Source organism: Chiloscyllium plagiosum, unplaced genomic scaffold (assembly GCF_037043375.1).
Source record: "Chiloscyllium plagiosum isolate Xiang-an unplaced genomic scaffold, Cpla_swu_hap1 HiC_scaffold_17, whole genome shotgun sequence".
In the NCBI taxonomy this organism is placed as follows: Eukaryota; Metazoa; Chordata; class Chondrichthyes; order Orectolobiformes; family Hemiscylliidae; genus Chiloscyllium; species Chiloscyllium plagiosum.
The window spans coordinates 78,000,982-78,020,754 of record NW_028270155.1 but is presented as its reverse complement, the minus strand read 5'-3'; positions in this window follow the sequence as shown (position 1 = coordinate 78,020,754).

Here is a 19,773-nt window from a genome sequence, read left to right as displayed (position 1 = left end):
TTTGTCTCTTTCCATATCTAGATGAAGGTGCTCCATTGGTAATTTCCAACCCTCTGGGACCTCTACTATCTGTATCGCTATTTTCTTTCGTATCCAAGGATGCAGTATTCTGATGTACATTAGGAATAAGATGGAAGGAGCTTGTGAGGTTGGGGGTTTGGGGATTGGGGTATATATCCTGCTGATACAAATTGCAGTTAAGTGGTGAGACTGCAAAAAAGGGGCTGTTCTTCACAGAGTCACACAAGAGGAATTGAATAGAAGTAGGCAAAACCATGATACAATCGATGAAAAGGAAGAATTCATGCTGACATCATTGTTGTGAGCAAAAAATCCAAGTGGAAAGTAATTGAAAGGTGAAGTAGAAGGGAGCTGGAAATAAAAACCTTTACTGACTGAGTTGTTACAATGTGGAATACCCTGCCTGATAGGACAGTGCAGCTAACACAAGAGTAATTTTGAGAGGTGAAATGGATAAGTCTTTGAAAAGAAAAATGAATAAAGATTTTCTCTGGTCTCTACTGTGGGCAAGACTTTGCTGCATGGTTTTGTAGGCTCTGGGATGTTCAGCTTAGCATTAAAAAAGATCTATGGGATGCATTCAAATTCCATTCCATGCAAACTATTACACGAACTGTTTGATGGATCTGAGAAACAGAGTGAAAGGGAGCTTTAGAACTGTTTTCAGCTGCTCTCAGAATTGCCTCTGGGTCACTGTGTACCTACAAGTGTTTGTGCAAGTACTGAGAATCTGGAGCATGTATCCAATGGTACCTGCAGTTGGGGAAAGTGGAGAATAATCATGCATTACTGCAATTCGTTCAACAAGAAACATGACATATAAGGGGACCATAAAATAATGAAGCTGCCTGAGATAGCAAAAAGTAAAACAATGGATTTTCTACATTTGTCCATCTCTGGGTCACTGGTTTTCTCTCTGTCACTGTCCTTCTGGAGTCTTCTGCGGGCTTTGCTTGCTACTAAAACATGTCTGACAGTCAGAGTATTCAAAAGAAGAATGATAAGGCATGCCAGTAAAGGTGAAAGAAGGCGATGGAATACACCATATAGCGTCCAATAGATTGAAGTATAATACTCTAGTTTTGTGAAGCAAAACCATGGCAGGTTATTTTAATTTCAAAAACCAGGGAATGTTTTCCAAATAGCTCAGCACACTCACCGTTCCAATAATCACGGCCACAGTTTTCTCAGTGTAGTATTTTGTTTTAAACTTCTGGCAACAAATAGCTACAAATCGATCAAAGGTGAAAGCAACAGTCAACCAGACAGAATTCATTGTGGTTGCAGGTTAGGGCGGCACGGTGGCACAGTGGTAAGCACTGCTGCCTCACAGTGCCGGAGACCTGGGTTCAATTCCCGCCTCAGGCGACTGACTGTGTGGAGTTTGCACGTTCTCCCCGTGTCTGCGTGGGTTTCCTCCAGGTGCTCCGATTTCCTCCCACAGTCCAAAGATGTACAGGTCAGGTGAATTGCAGGTCAGGTAAATTACCCGTAGTGTTAGGTAAGGGGTAAATGTAGGGGTATGGTGGGTTGCGCTTCGGCGGGTCGGTGTGGACTTGTTGGGCCGAAGGGCCTGTTTCCACTCTGTAATGTAATGTAATCTAATCTAATCGAATGAGTACTGTAACTAAACAACAGACGTTAGTAATATCCAGGAAAGACACTGGAAAATACATAATAAGCCACCTCAGCATCACATCACAGATGACAACCAGGATCAGCTGCTGCCATTGCTACCAGGTACCGTGTGATGCATCTTGACAGAACACAGTTCCTCCGAGAAAGGATCACACTCGGCAAAATGTTAACTGCAATGAATAAATAGTATTCAAATAAAACAGATGGTTAGTTTTAATACATGAGTGTGACCAGATCTTCTGCTGAGTTTGATAATTAGATCTGATTCTACAGGCGCTATTCTCAGGCATTTTTTAAATAAAAAGTATGCTTAGCCTATTGTAAGAAATTGGACTAATGTCAACCTTCAAAAACATGCATGAATACTCAAAAATTCAATTGCCAACACTGTCAGAGATATCATCATCACCATCCCTGTCCCACTGGCTAGACAGACCCGTAGAGATGGCAAAAGTGTGATAAGTCCAGCAGAGGTTTCCCTCAACAGTCTCAACATTGACTCTGGACCTCATAGAATGATGGAGTCATAGAGATGTATAGCACAGAAACAGGCCAGTCAGTGCAACTTATCCAAGCTGACCAGATGTCCGAAATTAATCTAGACCCTTTTGTCAGCACTTGGCCCACATCCCTGTAAACCCTCATGTTCATGTGCCCATCCAGATGCTGTAATTGTACCAGCCTCCAACACTTCCTCATTCCTTATGCACACCACCATTTGTGTGAAAAACGTTGACCCTCAGCTCCTTTTTAAATCTTCCCCCTCTCACCCTGTACTTGTGCCTTCTAGCTCTGGATGCCCCCACCACGGAGAAAAAGACCTTGTCTATTTATCCTATCCATGCCCCTCATGATTTTATGATCCTTTAGAAGATCACCCCTCAGCTCCGATGCTCCAGAAAAACCAGCCCCAACCAATTCATCCTCTGCCTATAGGGCAAATCCTCCTACCTTGGCAACATCCTTGTAAATCTTTTCTGAATCCTTCAAGTTTGACAACATCCTTCCGATTATAAAGAATTTCATGAGCGCTGATCAACCCAGTTGTCACTAGCAACATCATCTTGCTTTTCTCTCTCTTTGTCTTTCTAAGTTCCTCAAGTTGCTTTTGTGTCAACTTTCCTTGGACCTCCTCCTATTATTCTACCAACAGTTTTTGTTCTTTCCGGTTTCTTTCAACTGCATGGCTTACATGATCGCTGAATTCCTGGCGGGCCACTATCTCCTCTAGCTTAAATTTGAAATGAGGAAGCATTCCTTCAACAATAGCAGTCCGGAACATTGTTGAAATATCTTGTTCTGTTTCAAACCTCCACCTTTTTCGCTAATTTTCTAGATAGGCTGCTGGGTTTTCAGCGTCTCCCAATGGATCCTCTCTAAATGCTTTGGGATCGATTTTATTTGGGTAACAGTCTATGAGTCTGCCATAGACTGGTGCCTGAATGTATTTTTCTCAATTCTCCCCTAAATTCCAAAGAGCTTTAAAATTTCTGTGCCCTATTCCCTATTCAATATTATCTTTTTCAATTTATCCATAGATCTGTAATTGTTAATTAACCCTTTCATTTCATCGCAGATATTTATATCAAAGCTACCCTCTCTTAACAATTTAGTTAATAAATCCTTAGTTCTTCTTTCCCATTTTTCAGAATCTTTTGCAATATCATTTCTTGCTACTGGAAATTTCTTACTCAATATTTCAACTGCTATCCCTTTGTTCAGCTTGACATATATTTCAGTCCAGCTAATCTATCATCTCTCTTCTCACAGTTCACTCCCTTATGCCTTACAAGTCCAGTAGCACCTCGTCAATTATTGTGAGTATTCCCTAACTCTACAACTTGCAATCGTCCCTTATCAATCTACCTGTTCCTAAAATTCCTTAGTTTCAACTAATGAATATAGACAAGCTATTCTTGTTCATTCTTCCTAAACTATTCTAAGACTGCATCAGCAGAATGCACTAATCACTGATGGTTCCTCGAAAAACCTGTTAAAAAAAACACTATCTTAAATTCCTATAGTGCAAAATAAAATAAAATCCCTGATTTCGATCTCCTGGGAACAATACACAAACAATTAACAACCAACAAGCAATTGTGCGTACAAACCACATCACAATGGTTAAACCCTGGAGTCTCTCTCTCTCTCTCTCTCTCTCTGGCACACATGCACAGACACACAAAAAAAGCCTTTCTCTCTCTCACACTCACACACACAACTTATCTGCCTAAACAGACTCTTTGTTCATATGTAAAGTTACGTCTTTCTAATTATCATTCAGTCTTTTTTTCAAACTAAAAATCAACAGTCCAGTAGCACTTTAGAAAACTTGGCTATTGTCGATTATTGTACCTTTAATCATCTACTACCAATCTGCCAGTTTTCAATTCCGTCCAAAATCACTAATACTCACAATAAAACAACCTTTACCAGTTCTGCCCGTTCAGTCCCCGATTTTCCTTTTTGTTTTGTTTTTCTTTATTTTCCTTTACTAACAGGACGGTATTCACAGAACTTATACACACCAGGTGGAATTTTGTCTCAATCGCTTTATTCTATACCTACTTATCCCCCCACCCCGCGCAGCCTTCACGAACAATTCTCTGTGTCTTCTCAAACTTCAATTTACTATCCACCTTATGGTTCTTTGGATTGGAGAGACCCACCAGCAGCTTTCTTTGCATTTCTGCCCTTACTTGACAGAACATAGTTCAAATGAGCAGCAAATCACTTACCCTTCCTTTTGTGAGTGGCCAACTCTTTTATTGTGTCTGTCTCAGGAGAGCTTTCGGCTCAACTGGGAAGTGCCTTGCAACAGCAGCCTCCTTTGGAATAATCTCTTCCTGGTACCAACTGGGGTGCCAAATTTGTTGTGAAAGAATCACTCAATATTTTGTTAAAAAAATCTTGCAAAACCAAAGCTGTGACAGCCAGAAAATGTCTTCCCTGTCTGCCCACGAGACCTTTGTTTCTCTGCAGTTTAGATAGTCTTACGTTCCCGCTGCTTATCTGATAGTATTAGCATACCCAATCACACTGTCTTGCTCTGTCTTCTTAACCTATTCATCATCTGCCTCACTGGTTCACTATATTACATTTAACCTGTCACATTACAACACAATCGCCTTCAGTATTAGCTCATCTATCAGTGATTTAACTAGCCTATCACAGTGCACTACCATTATCTGTTACTGCAGCTCTGTAATATGATCTTGTGTATACATTACAACACTAAGTTAGCTACATAGCTACAAATGAACTTCCGTAATCTACAGCAGATGCAGTGCTGACTTTCTTCTATATGATTCATGACTGCTCAGATACTGAAGCAGTCTATGTTCAATTGCAATAACCCTTGGATAGTAACCAGGCTTGGGCTGACTAGTGGAAGGTAAACTTTCTAATTAGAGATAATTTGATAAATGCCCTTGATATTCAATAGTGTAACCATCACTGAATTCCTTGTTGTCAATGTGCTTAGAGTTATTATTGACCAGAAACTCAACTGAACTCACCGTACACAGACAATGGCTATAAGAGCCACAAAGAAGCTGGGAACACTGCAGGGTCTACCTCACTTCCTGACTCCCAATGCATAATTCAGGCATGTGATGGGATACTGTCTACTAGCCTGGATGGGTGCAGTTCCAATATCACTCAAGAAGGTTGACACCACCCAGGACAAAGCAGCCTCCTTCTTTGGCACTCCCTCGAAGCACTAATGCTTCGTAGTTTTACTGTGTACTATCTACAAGATGAACTGCAGAAAATTCTTCAAGATCCTTAGACATTACCTTCCAAACCCATGACAACTTCCATCTCGAAATATCTAGCAGATACGTGAGAATGCCAGCTTCTGCAAGTTCGCAGCAAGCTAGTCACTATCTGGACTTGAAAATATATTACCATTCCTTCATTGTTCATGGGCCGAAATCCTTCAAATCTAAGTTGTGGGTCTAGCACATGCACTATAATGGTTGAAGAAGGCGGCTCACCACCACCTACTCAAGGGCAAACTAGAGATGGGCAATAAATGCTGAACATCCAGCAACACCCATGTCCCATGAGAGAACGAAGAGATGGTAAATACTTTGCCTAAGATCAAAGAACAGAAGAACATCTGTTGCTATTCAGCATTCAAGTCTGGAGACTTTGGATAGGATCATGACTAAGTAGGTTGTGGTGTTAACTTCACTAACCTGTGTGACCCAAAGGCAAGAATTTTCCAAGCAGTTTTAGTGGCTTTTCAGCATAAAAATGTAACAATTGCCAATGATCACTGATTTACAAGCTCAATCTTGTTTCTTTATCATTCAAGACCACCAATCTTTTTTTCCTGCAGAAAGGCTTTCTTCCAAAAGTTGCATGTTTCTGTATGTTATCAATCACCATCAGCTGTTTCCATTACTTGAACATAGAGTAAATTGTCTAAAATGAGATTACGTATCGCGAATACATTAGAGATGTTGGTATCAGCAAGTTATGTTTTCTTACGTTAATCAAACTGTATTATAAGTTTAACACTCTTAAGAAAATGAAGGAATGTCATGAAGGCATTTCAATAATAACTACTTTTGGCTAGAGTTTCCAATTGATTCATAGCTAATTTTGAAAAATGTTGAAGTAAGATTGAATGAACAGTTTAGAAAGAGAAACACTTCTCAGTGGAATTGTTTTGAGCATCATTCTTGCCCAGAATATGGATCTTTCTCAAAACAGAACTGGTTGACCAATTATACAAATGTGAACAGATATTACTTACCAGGCACTCCAATAGCCACAAGCACAGGACAGTAAATTAACTCAACATCAGCAAGTGTTAGTATAGCATTGAAAAGATACTTCATTTTCTGCAACAAATAATCCAACCTTTACTAGAAACTATCACCAAGTCAGGGAGTTTATATACATAACAATTAAATCCTCCAAGGACAGAATTAGGTTGATATTACTCATAGTGTTATGAACAAACAGATGTAAAACCTGAAAGGAAATGGTATTGCAAAAGATTGTAGAAATACCTAATGTGGACTAGGATCACAGAAATACAACATATCTGAAAAAAAAATTCTGCAAAGCACATGTGTGAATATCCGTAGAATGTTCCATAAGAATGCAAGGCTGATTTCACAAGTAGCCACAGTATATTCATTTCATTCTTTCCTGGCATGTGGGGATCCTTGGCAAAGGCAGGATTTGCTGCCCACTCCTAAGTATCCTTAAGAATGTGATGATGAGTCATGGTCTTGTACCACTACCTTCTATCTGGTGCAGGTACATACACATAATATTGTACACTTCATCAAGATGGAGATTTGAGGGAGTTGATTCTGAAACATTTTAATCTTAATCAGGAAAACTGTGATGGTTTGGGAAAGATTGCTGAAAGGAATGACAGTCAATAGACAATGGCAATTAGAGAGTCTTAGATGCAAAAAGAAGCATACAAATTAGGTCGAAAAAGCAGTAGACCTGAAGATTGGGAACAGTTTCGAAGTCAGCAAAGGAGGTTCAAGGACTCGTTTAAGAAAGGGAAAACAAAATATGAGAGTAAGCCTGTACGGAACACAAGAAACTTTCTAAGGGTATGTAAAGAGGCAAAGACTGATCAAAACTAATGTAGGTCCTGTACAACTAGTCCGTAGTTAGAAATTTATACTGTGGAAGAAAGGAATGATTTTGCTTCAAAGGAGAACATGAGAAAGTCTCCAGAAATGATAGGGAACACAGGCTTTAGTGAGAGACAGCAACTGAACCATATATACAGTCATAAAGAAATAGTGTTGGAGAAATTGATGTGATTGAAGACTGGAAAAGGGCCAGGATCTGGTAATCTACATCCTAGATACTTAAGAAAGTGATGCTAGATATGATAGATTCTTTAGATTCTGGAAAAGTTCCTACAGATTGGAAAGTGATCAATGTAATCCCATTGTTTTAAAAGGGAATTAGAGAGAAAACAGGGAAAATGAAGCAAGTGAATCTGACGTCAGGTAGTGGGAAAATGCTTGGATCCAATGTAAAGGATATCATAGCAGAGTACTTAGAAAACAATGGAGAGTCTGAGACAGTCAGCGTGGATTTGCAAAAGGGAAATTGTGCTTGATAACCCTACAAAAATTCTCCTAGAATATAAATAACAGAGTAGGTCAGGGCAGCTAATTGATCTGGTTTCTTTGGACTTCCAAAAGGCTTTAGATAAAATCCCACATTAAAGATTAATATGTAAAGTTTAAAGTACTTTGGATTGGGGGTAATGGATGGAAAATTGATCAGCAGACCGGTAAAAAAAATTAGGAATAAATGGGTCTTTATGAACAGCATGCAGTAATAAGTGAGATACCACAGGGGTCAGTTCGAACATCCCAGTTATTGACAATGCATGTCAATGAGAAAGACAAGGGAACCAAATGTAATATCTCAAAGTTTGAAGAAATGAAACAATCCTGGGTGGAAGGGTAAGCTGTGTGGAGGATACAGAGACATTGTAGTATGATTTGAACAGGCTGGGTGAGTGTGTCAATGCACAGCAGATACAGTATCATGTTAAAATATTGAGGTTACCCAGTTTGATACAAAATAAGTCAGCCAGCTGGTTACTGTTTGGATAGCTGCAAATTGAGAGAGAGGAATTTTCAATGAGGTCTGGGTGCCCTTGTGCACCAGTCACTGAAATTAAGCCCACAGGTGCAGTAGACAGTAAAGGAGGAAAAGTATCAGTTGGCCTTCAGAATGAGAGCTTTTGAGTACAAACATAAGGATGTCTTGCTGCAATTATATAAGGCATTAGTGAGGCCACACCAGGAATATTGTCTGCAGTTTTGTTCTCATTATCTGAGAAAGGATGTTCTTGCTCTTGAAAGTGTGAAGAGCTGCATGTGGCAGATGGTAATTCATCATGTTGAGGCCAAGTTGATGCACTGTGGAAGAATAAACAAAGTGAGGTAGTATTTCGTGAATACGTGAGGCAGTATTTCGTGAACTGCAGGGACACTGGGTAGCTCAGAGAAACAGAGAGCTATGTGGAGAATGAAGCAATTGGAGTAATGTGTGCAGTTCTGGTCACTGGGAGGGATGTGATAACACTAAAGGAGATACAGAGGAGGTTCACCAGGTCGTTGCCTGGATGGAGCAATTGTGATATAAGGAGACACTAGATATCTGAGGGGAGACATGATTGCCGTGTATAAGATTATGGGGAGTATGGATAGGGTGAATGGGCAGCATCTGTTTCCCTAGGTAACGTTTTAGGGTAAGCAACAGGAAATTCAGGGCAGCTTTGAGCAACAAAAATTCATTCAGTGAGTGCTCTGCCTGGGAAGGTAGTGGAGGCTGGAAATCTTAAAAATGTTTGGATAAGTACTTGAAATATTATAGTATTCAACAATGTGGGCCAACTGCAGGAAAATTGGGATTAGTGGTAGTTATTGTCAGTGCAGACTTGATGGGCTGAACTGCCTTTTCTGCACCCCATGATTCTATAATTACTTCCCTTAACATTTGATCTTAACATGCTTTTACGTTGCAAGTGCATCTGTATGTTTCGCAATGCATTCTTGTACGATTAAATCATTGAACATATTTGTCAGTGTCAGCCAGAATTCCCCGAATGCATAGATTGCATAGATTCCAGAGCATATCTCTACTGACACTTCATTTACATCAGCCATCTGCCATATGCAACAATTCAGCAGGTCGAAGAGAGTTTGCATCTATTCATAAAATTGGAACCTAAAATATGCTCAACTGTTCAGGAAAGTTATACTAATGTTGCCAGATGATAACAAACCACATCAGCCAACTTCAACTCAATCAGTGCCATTTTAAATTCTTCTTGTAAATGTCCAGTAAAACCATTTAAAGTAATTGTCCATTTCTTTGACCAAGATAAATGATTATATCTGGATATGTTAAGGATAGTACAGGAAACCCCTGAATGTACATAGTGCAGATTTGGATTATTCCCAGAACCTGCAACGCTGAAGTCACCTGAGACACCTTCCACTGCTTCTGGAGGTCTAAGGTGGACCGTGTCTGCAGGGACACCATGTACAAATCTCTGCATAAGGAGGCATGCAAGGACGTACCAAATGCCGCCAGATGGCCATTTTCATGTGCAGCAGTATCATGCTTGTACAGACCCTTGGTACGCAAACACCAAGTATAACTAAGTGTAATCTTAGGCTCAATCTGTCCCCAGTGTTGCAAAGGATGAGACCGGCCTCGGCACCGCAGAATACTCCATGTAGTTGGATCATTTTGTCTCAACTATCCATTATAGAGAAATTTGCAAAGAATAACACTTTTAACCACAATTCCATTAGGAATAGTTCTCATATAGCATTCTTGAAAACCTGCAGGAAAAGGAAAGTGTGGATCCTGTCAAAATCATTTTTCGGGTCAGGACACTTCAATAGGACTGGGGAGGTGGAAGGGTGCTGAGAGATAAATAGAGGGAGTGAGTTGGGGATGGCAAAAGGTAGTTTGGATGGTGATAGATGGATGCAGCTGGGGTGTTATTGTGATTGGTCAGTGGGAAGGGTGGAGCAGATACATGAGAAGGAAGATGGACAGGTTACATCCAATCAGGGAGGCAGTGAGAAGAGGGGGAAGGCTGGATATGGGATGTGGTTGGGGATGGGGAGATTTAGAAGCTACTGAACTCTATATTAAGGCCTTTGTGCTGCACTCTCCCAAGGTGGGATATGAGTTTTTGTTCCTCCAGTTTGGGTGTGGTGTTATTTTGGCAGCGGAGGAGGCCCAGGATGGACATGTTGCCAAGGGAGTGGGAGGAGAAGTTGAAATGGCTGGCACCCCAAAGGTGGTGTTGACTGGAGCATACAGAATGCAGATGTTCCATGAACTGGACCCTGAATCTGCACTTTGTCTCTTTGATGTAGAGGAGACCACATCGGGAGCAATGGATGCAGTAGACCAGGTTAGAAGAGATGCAGGTGAATCGCTGCCAGGTTTGTAATGGTTGTTTGGGGCCTTGAACAGAGGTGAGTGGAGAGATGTAAGGATAGGTGTTGCACTTCCTGCAACTATAGAGGGATGGGTAGGTGGGATTCAAGTGAGAAGAAGTAGGCACAGAGGTGGGGGCATTGGGAAAGTAGTTCAGCACGTGGCACGTGAAAAATTCATTAGTGAGCATGTGCAAGGGAGTGAATGTGAGTCCTTTGCTCAGGATTGACCGTTCATCCTCAGTGAGGGGGAGTTCTGGTGGGGCGGGGAGGGGATGGTGAATATCCAGCAGGGCCTGAGACTGAAGTTGAGTGATAAGCTGGAGCTGGGAGAGTCGGGGGTGGAGACTGATTCTGGAGCGAGAATGTGTGTAGAATTAGTCACGTGGGCAGTAGTAATCGTCACATGATCGGCGGCATCAACAGAAGTGGTGTGGTCAGTGTCATCAGTGGAGGCGATGTGGTCTGTATGGTCAGTGGAATCATTGTAAGCAAAAGCAGCTAGGTCAGCAGTACCAGCGGAAGTGGCGTGGATGGTGGCATCCATGGGATCGGGGTGGTCAGCAGGATCAACGTGGTCAGCAGGATTGGCATAGTCAGCAGGAATGGGGTGGTCAGTAGGAATGGGGTGGTCAGCAGGATCAGGGTGGTCAGCAGGATTGGCATGGTCAGCAGTGCTGGGATGGTCAGCAGGATCGGGATGGTCAGTAGGATCAACGTGGTCAGCAGGAATGGGGTGGTCAGCAGGATCAACGTGGTCTTCAGGAACGGGGCGGTCGGCAGGATTGGGGTGGTCAGCAGGATCGGGGTGGTCAGCAGGGTCAGGGTGGTCAGCAGGATCGGGGTGGTCAGCAGGAATGGGATGGTCAGCAGGAACAGGTTGGTCAGCAGGATCGGGGTGGTCAGCAGGATTGGGATGGTCAGCAGGAACAGGTTGGTCAGTAGGATCAACGTGGTCAGCAGGATCGGGGTGGTCAGCAGGATCAGGGTAATCAGCAGGACCGGGGTGGGCAGCAGGACCGGGGTGGTCAGCAGGATCAGGGTGGTCAGCAGGATTGGGGTGGTCAGCAGGATCAACGTGGTCAGCTGGAACGGGGTGGTCAGCAGGATCGGGGTGGTCAGCAGCATCAGGGTGGTGAGCAGGATTATGGTGGTCAGCAGGAACGGGGTGGTCAGCAGGAACAGGGTGGTCAGCAGGATCGGGGTGGTCAGCAGAAACGGGGTGGTCAGCAGGATCAGGGTGGTCTGCAGGATCGGGATGGTCAGCACGAACGGGATGGTCAGCAGGATCGGTGTAGTCAGTAGGCTCAGGATGATCAGCAGGATCGGAATGGTCAGCAGGAATGGGGTGGTCAGCAGGATCGGGGTGATCAGCAGGAATGGGGTGGTCAGTAGGATCAGGGTGGTCAGCAGGAAATTGTTGCTCAGTTGGATCATGGTGGTCAGCAGGAACATGGTGGTCAGTAGGATCATGGTGGTCAGCAGGAACATGGTGGTCAGTAGAACCAGGGTGGTCAGCAGGAATGGGGTGGTCAGTAGGAATGGGGTGGTCAGCAAGATCAGTGTGGTCAGCAGGATTGGGATGGATAGCCGGATTGGCATGGTCAGTAGGAACGGAGTGGTCTGCATGATTGGAATGGTCTGCAGAATTGGCATGGTCAGCAGGAACGGGGTGGTCAGCGGGATTGGCATGGTCAGCAGGATCAGAGTGGTCAGCAGCAATGATGCGGTCAGCAGGAACAGGGTGGTCAGCAGGAGCGAGGTAGTCAGCAGGAATGGGGTGGTCTGCAGGATTTGCATGGTCAGCAGGAACGGGGTGGTCAGCAGGAGCGGGGTAGTCAGCAGGAATGGGGTGGTCTGCAGGATTTGCATGGTCAGCAGGAACGGGGTGGTCAGCAGGATTGGCATGGTCAGCAGGATCGGGATGGTCAGTGGGATTGGCATGGCCAGCAGGATCATGGTGGTCAGCAGGATTGGCATGGTCAGCAGGATTGAGATGGTCAGCAGGATCGTGGTGGTCAGTGGGATTGGCATGGCCAGCAGGATCATGGTGGTCAGCAGGATTGGCATGGTCAGCAGGATTGGGATAGTCAGTGGGATTGGCATTGTCAGCAGGATCGGGATAGTCAGCAGGATTGGCATGGTCAGCAGGATCAGGGTGGTCAGCAGGTACAATGTGGTCAGCAGGAACTGGGTGGTCAGCAGGAACAGGGTAGTCAGCAGGGTTGGGTTGGTCAGCACGAATGGGGTGGTCAGCAGGATCGGGTTGGTCAGCAGGATTGGCATGGTCAGCAGGGTCCGGATGGTCAGCAGGATCAACGTGGTCAGCAGGATCAGCGTGGTCAGCAGGATCGGGATGGTCAGCAGGATCAGTGTGTTCAGTAGGATAAGGATGGTCAGCAGGATTGGGATGGTCAGCAGGATCGGATTGTTCAGTAGGAACGGGTTGGTTAGTAGGATCAGCGAGGTCAGCAAGATCGGGATGGTCTGCAGGATCTGTGTGGTCAGCAGGATTGGCATGGTCAGCAGGAACAGGGTGGTCAGTAGGATCGGGGTGGTCAGCAGGAACGGGGTGGTTAGCAGGATTGGCATAGTCAGCAGGATCGGAGTGGTCAGCAGGATTGGCATGGTCAGCAGCGTCAGTGGAAGCGGCATGATCAGTGGCATCCACAGGATTGGTGAGGTCAATGGCATCCATGGGATCAGCAGTATCAGGGAAAATGATGTCATTGTTGGTATCCATGGAAGCAGCTGCAGCAACCACATGGATTAGTGGCACCACACAGATTCAAGAGGAGGTCGGCAATGGGTTTAGGGTCCAGAGTGGTGGAGGAGGTCTGTGTCTGGAGGTGAGTACGAGAGAGATTGGCAGACTTACGATCTTTGATGTCCAATAAAGCAGAGGAAAAGTGTTTGTTGAGGATGTGGATCCTTCTAAGAATGAAGAACAGTAGAGGTCCTTTACGTTCTTAACATTTAAAAAGAATGCTAAATCATACAAGGCTATGGGCCATGCGCTGGAAAGTGGATTTAGAATAGGTGGTTGTATTTGACTGGCTAAACACAATAGAATGAAGGGCCTTTCTCTGTGCTGTAGATCTCTTTGACTTTATAGGTCCTCTTTTTGCTCACCCTTATAACTGATGGAGTTTTCTCCTGGGTCCTCCATCCACTCAGTGCTCTAACAAATGCAGTCTGTGTCCAGATTTTGCTTTTGCACACTCTGATAACTGATACTGACGTTCTTCGATTCCAATCTCACTTGCTCCTCAAACTGTTGCTGACTGCCTCTGGATTTTGTTTTCATTTGTTGCCTTAATCCATTGCCTTCTTCCTGTTTACAATAACTTTTAATAAATATTTTCCCATAACATCAAAATGGATTCTGGTAATGACAGTTTTTTTTTTTGAAAAACATGTTCATAGTTTGATAGTTCTGAAAATGAAACTGAAAGAATATTTCACAACTGTTTATATCTGCTCTCAGAACAGACACTGGGTCACTGTATAGATGCAAGTGTTTGTGCGGATACTGAGGAGATGGAGCAGGTAGCCAATGATATCCATAGTGGGTGAAGATGAATATTAATCATACAAAAATGCAATTGACTGATGTATGAAACTGCCTGAGATAGCGAAGAGTAAATTGACAGACTTTCTGCACCTTCCCATCTCTGAGTTACTCAGACCCTCTCAGTTTCCACCCAGACACTCCTATTGGCTTTACTCACCATGAAGATGTGTCTGACTGTCAGAATGTGAAAGAGAACTGTCAAAATGAATCAGACTGAAAGTTGTGGAAAGTGATGGAGAGGCACATATGCTGTCCAGAAAATTGAAGTGTAGTATTCTGGTTTTGTGATGAAAAATGACTCCAGGTCATTGAAGATCTACTTAGCTCTGTATCTAAAGAACCAGGAAATGCTTTCTAAACAGCCCAGCACACTCCCTGCTCCAATAACTAATAGTGCCATTTTTCCAGTGCGATATTTTGTTCTTAGCTTCTTACAACAAAAAGCCACATATTGGTGAAAGGTGAAAGCTAACATGAGCCACGCAGAAGACTGTGATGTCAATAAAAAGCACTGCAACCAAATGACATGTGAAGTAATATCCTGATGAGAATTGAATTGAATTTATTGTCACATGTACCAAGGCACAGTGAGCCATACAAGCAGATCACGTAGTTAAGTAGCATACATAAGTAAACAATAGGTAAACAGCGGCAAAAACCAAAACACAGATACAGGCAAATGCTAAGAGTTTGGGAGTCCATTCATTATCCTAACAACAGTAGGGTAGAAACTGTTTCTAAACTGGCTGGTGCATGTATTCAGGCTTCTGTACCTTCTCCCCAATGGTAGAGGTTGTAGAAAAGTATTGCCAGAGTGGGATGGATCTTTGAGAATGCTGGTGGCCTTTCCTTGACAGTGAGCCTGGTAGATGGATTGTATAGATGGGAGGTTCGCCTTTGTGATTGTCCGGGCCGAGTTCACCACAGTCTGTAACTGTCTCCGATCTTGAATGGTATAGTTGCCATACCAGGTCGTGATACTTCCAGGATGGTGTAAAGTACATGATAAACCATCTTAACATTACGTCAGATCTGCCACTGCCATGGCCACCAGGTAATGATTGACAGATTGGGAGAGTCCACAGCTTCTGTCACATTTCTGTCCGAGATCTGCTGTAATGTCCCGGTGAAGCCCAAATCAGGCTGGAAGAATATTGTTCATTTCCCTTTATAACCTTCTGGACTCAACATTGAGTTCAAAAATTTCAAAACATAGACCCTGTTTTATATTTTGTTTACCTCCCACACAATCCTCCCACAATATTTTGTATTCTTTATTTTCCTGCATTGATACCTACCCAGGATTTATTTCTATTCTCTTACAACCATCACTTGCACCTTTGCCCTTGGTTCTGTGACAACTATGATCTCTACTTTCCCTCATTCTGCAACCTTCTTTGGCCTTCTTTCTGTGCAATATTTTCCTTGTGTAAACCCTATCACTCTTCCATTTCTTTCTTCAAGTCTGAAGAAATTCAAAATGTAAAATCTGTTTCGCTGCAAACCTGCTGAGAGTTATTTCAGCACTTACTGTTTTTGGCAGATTTTCCAGCATCTGCAATGTTTTGCAGTTGAGTTAAATCAGTCTCCATGAACTTTCCTGTGAAAGGAAAAGTAAAAAAGAATTCCTTAGGAAGGGAGAGATGAACAGTCAGTCAGACATTAGACACCATAGTGCAGACTGACCATCCCAAAGAAATTTAGGGAATTGCAAACAGTGAAGAGGATTGCAGAGAATAAAGCAGGATGTAGATAGGGTAGAAACTGAAGCATAGAAATGGCAGATGGAATTTAAATTGGACGAATGTGCGATAATGCATTTTGGAAGTTTTCATGAAGAATGGAGGCTACAGTAAATGGCAGAACACTTAGAAGCATTAACATACAGAGAGATTAAGGTATACAGGTCCACACTTCCCTGAAAGTGACAACAGAAGTGGATAAAGTGGCCAAGATGGAATGTTGCATGCTTGCCTTCATCCGTCAGGGCATAGAGTTTAAAATTAGTAAGAGATGTTGCAGCCGTATTCATTTAGACTGCATTTCAAGTATTACATACAGTTCTGGTCACCACACGACCAAAAGGATTAGTCATAGAGTCATACAAAATAGAAGCAGACCCTTTAGTCAAACTCGGCCCATTCCAACCAAGTTTCCTAAACTAAACTTGTCCCACTTGCCTGCATTTGGCCCATTTCCCTCGAAAGCTTTCCTATTTGTTTGCCTGCCCAACCGTCTTTTAAATATGAAAACTGTACCTGCATCTACCACTTCCTCTGACAATTCATTCCAATGCAAACCATACTCTTTGTGAAAAAATTGTCTTTCAGGCATCTTTTAAATCTTTTTCCTCCCACCTGAAAATATGCCCTGGAGTTTTGAATTCCCTTACCTTAGGGTTTTCACCTCATCTATGCCCCTCATGATTTTTTAAAAAAGCCTCTTAAGGTCACCCCTCAAGCTCCGACACTTCAGTGAAAAATGTCATAGCCTGTCTTTGGACAGGGTTCAGAAAAGTTTTTCCAAGTTGTTGCCTGGCTTGGAGGGTATTAGCTATGTAGAGATTCGACTAATTTGATGCATTCTCACTTGAACATCAGAGGCTGAAATATGAACTGACAGAAGTTTACAAAATTATGAGAGATATTGATAGAATTAATAGTTGGGGTCTTTTACCCAGTATCAAAATATCCACTACTAGGTGTCTTAGATTTCAGATAAAAGGGAGATAGTTTAAAGGAGATGTGAGAGCAAGGTCTTACACAGAGAGTAGTAAGTGCCTGGAAGGTACTGCCAGAGGAAGTAGTGGAAGCAGATACAACAGCAACATTCAGAAGTCATCCAGATAGATATATGAATAAGATGGAAACAGAGGGATACGGACAGCACAGAGGCACAAGTTCTTTAATTTAGAAAGACATCATGTGCTAGCGCAGGCTTGGTGGGCAAAAGGGCCTGTTAATCTGCTGTACACTTCATTGTTCTTGAGTAGTAGACATTTTACTTGCAAATATTCAGTCCAAGCCTGAATGTCATCCAGATCTTCTGCATGTTAGCACTAACTGCATTTCTTTACAGATGATGGAGGGAATGATATCGATGACACCGCTGAGAATATTTGACATGGCAATCCAAGAAACCACTGTGGTCATCTGACTCCGTAAGCATGAGATATTGTGAAACAAATCATGTATTCTTTATCTGAAAATTTAAATATTGGGATGTAGCATTAGGAAGCTATTTAATTCACTGAATGTGCACCTCAGTTAATGTCCTGCAATACTTGCAAATAATAATGCCAAGCATGTGTTGAGAAAACAGTTTGGACTTTGGTGATTGTATAAAAACTGATAATCCTGTCACTGAAGGAAGACCCAATTGATTTATGGATCATCATCCCTGCAGATAGAACATTCAGTCTTATTTTGGAAATTAACTGATTTATATTAACTTTATTCCATGAGTTTCAAGGCAGGTAAGTGCTAGGCAGGTATGGGAGTAAGTAGAATGCAAGGTATGTACAGAGCAGGTTGGCTGGTAGTGTAAATTACCAGGTACGGAGCGGCTAAGCTGCCAGGGAGGGTACAAGATAGGGAGCGTGACAGGTACATCAGGTGCCTGCAGCTAAAGCGGAGAGCATCAACTGTTAGCTGGGAAGCATTTTTCAAGATGTCGAGGAAGAAGGTGTCAGGTGCTGATGGAGTGGTGATATGGTGTTTTGTTCTGGAGCAAGGCTTGTTGGGCCTGGTGGTAGGAGTTTGTTAAGTCTCAAGTACATGTGGGGGATATTGGGACTAGGGATGACAATGCAGGTCAGGTCCCGGGAAAGTATGGGAGATATTGGATAACGCAGCAGGGGAAGATGGGAGTCAGATCTCAGGGGCTATGGAAACCGTCTTGAAGTGTTAAGTATGCTGGATCCGAGAGGTAAAAGGTTAGTTGCAGACTCTCGGGTTTCTCTTTGTGTGTGTGTGCGTGTGCGTGTGTGTTGGATGGAGAAGTGGTGGTAGTCTGTTGTAATTTATGAACTCAGATGATTAGTTTGCTCAGGAGTCAGATGAGGTATTGAATAGTCTAATATTTGCTGAGTTACTATTTGCTTAACTGCAGCAGAGCCCCCGAAATTATCCAAAGTAAACTAATACTTTTAGAGCATTCCAGGCATATTGGAATTCCTGGAGGGATCTTCACTTCTAAGCCTGCTATCCTGGGAACTCTACAAGGTCACAATCCACAACTCCTATCTACACTTCAGAAACAGATATCTGGCCAGCAGAATATCTTGGATAAAATACGGTATTTCAGGATAATGGAATTAAATTGGAACAAATGGATATTGTTAAATTCATCTGTTTGATGTGCGAAACATTATATGATGTGCATCTTTTTCTGAAGATTTACTTATTCTCTCTTTTTTGCAAGATTACTAAAAAAGGGCACATAACTGACATGGAGTGAGGATTCCAAGTGCATACACGACAGACTGAAGACAAATGGATCATACTCAGGTTGGTAAGGCTGCAACAGGCCTGATGTGGAACATCTCATCAAGAGCAAGAAGGGAGCTTACTAAGGTTGAGGATACAAGGATCAGACAGGGCTTTAGATGTTTACAAGGTAGCCAGGAAGGAACTGAAGAATGGATTTGGAAAGCTAGAAGGGGGCATGAAAAAGCTTCAGCAGGTAGGATTAAGGAAAACTCTAAGGTATTCTATGCTAATGTGAGGAAAGCAGGAGGATTGTTAGAGTGAGGTTAGGGCCATGAGGGATAGTGGAGGAACTTGCACCTGGATCAGAGGAGGTAGGGAATGTCCTTAGTACTTTGCTTCAGTATTCACTACTGAGAGGGACCTTGACATTTCTGAGGACAGTGTGAAACACACTAATATGCTAGAACAGGTTGATGTTAGAAAGGAGGATATGCTGAAATTTTTGTAAAGCGTGAAGATAGAACCCTGGGCCAGACAGGATATACCCTAGACAGGAAGGGAGAGACAAATTGTTGTGCCTTTAACGATGATCTTTGCATCCTCACTGTCCGCTGGAGTAGTGCTAGGTGATTGGAGGGTGGAAAATGTCATTCCCTTGTCCAAGAAAGGGAATAGGGATAATCCTGGAGATTACAGACCAGTCAGTCTTATGTCCATGGTGGGCAAAGTATTGGAGGGGATTCTGAGAGACAAGATTTATGATTACTTGGAAAAGTACAGTTTGAATAGAAATAGTCAGCTTGGCTTTGTGAGGGGTAGTTAATGCCTTACAAACGTTATTGAAGTCTTTGAGGATGTAACAAAACATGTTGATGAGAGTAGAGCAGTGGATGTGGTGTACATGGAGTTTAGCAAAACATTTGATAAGGTTATCCATGGTGGTCTCATTCAGAAAGTAAGGAGGTATGGGATACAGGGAAATCTGGCTGTTTGGATGCAGAATTGGCTGGCCCATAGAAGACAGAGGCTCATTGACCCATGATGTGTGCAGGGATTGCTGCTGGAACCTCTGCTTTTTGTGATTTTTATAAATGACTTGGATGAGGAAGTTGAAGGGTGAGTTAGTAAGCTTGCCAATGACATA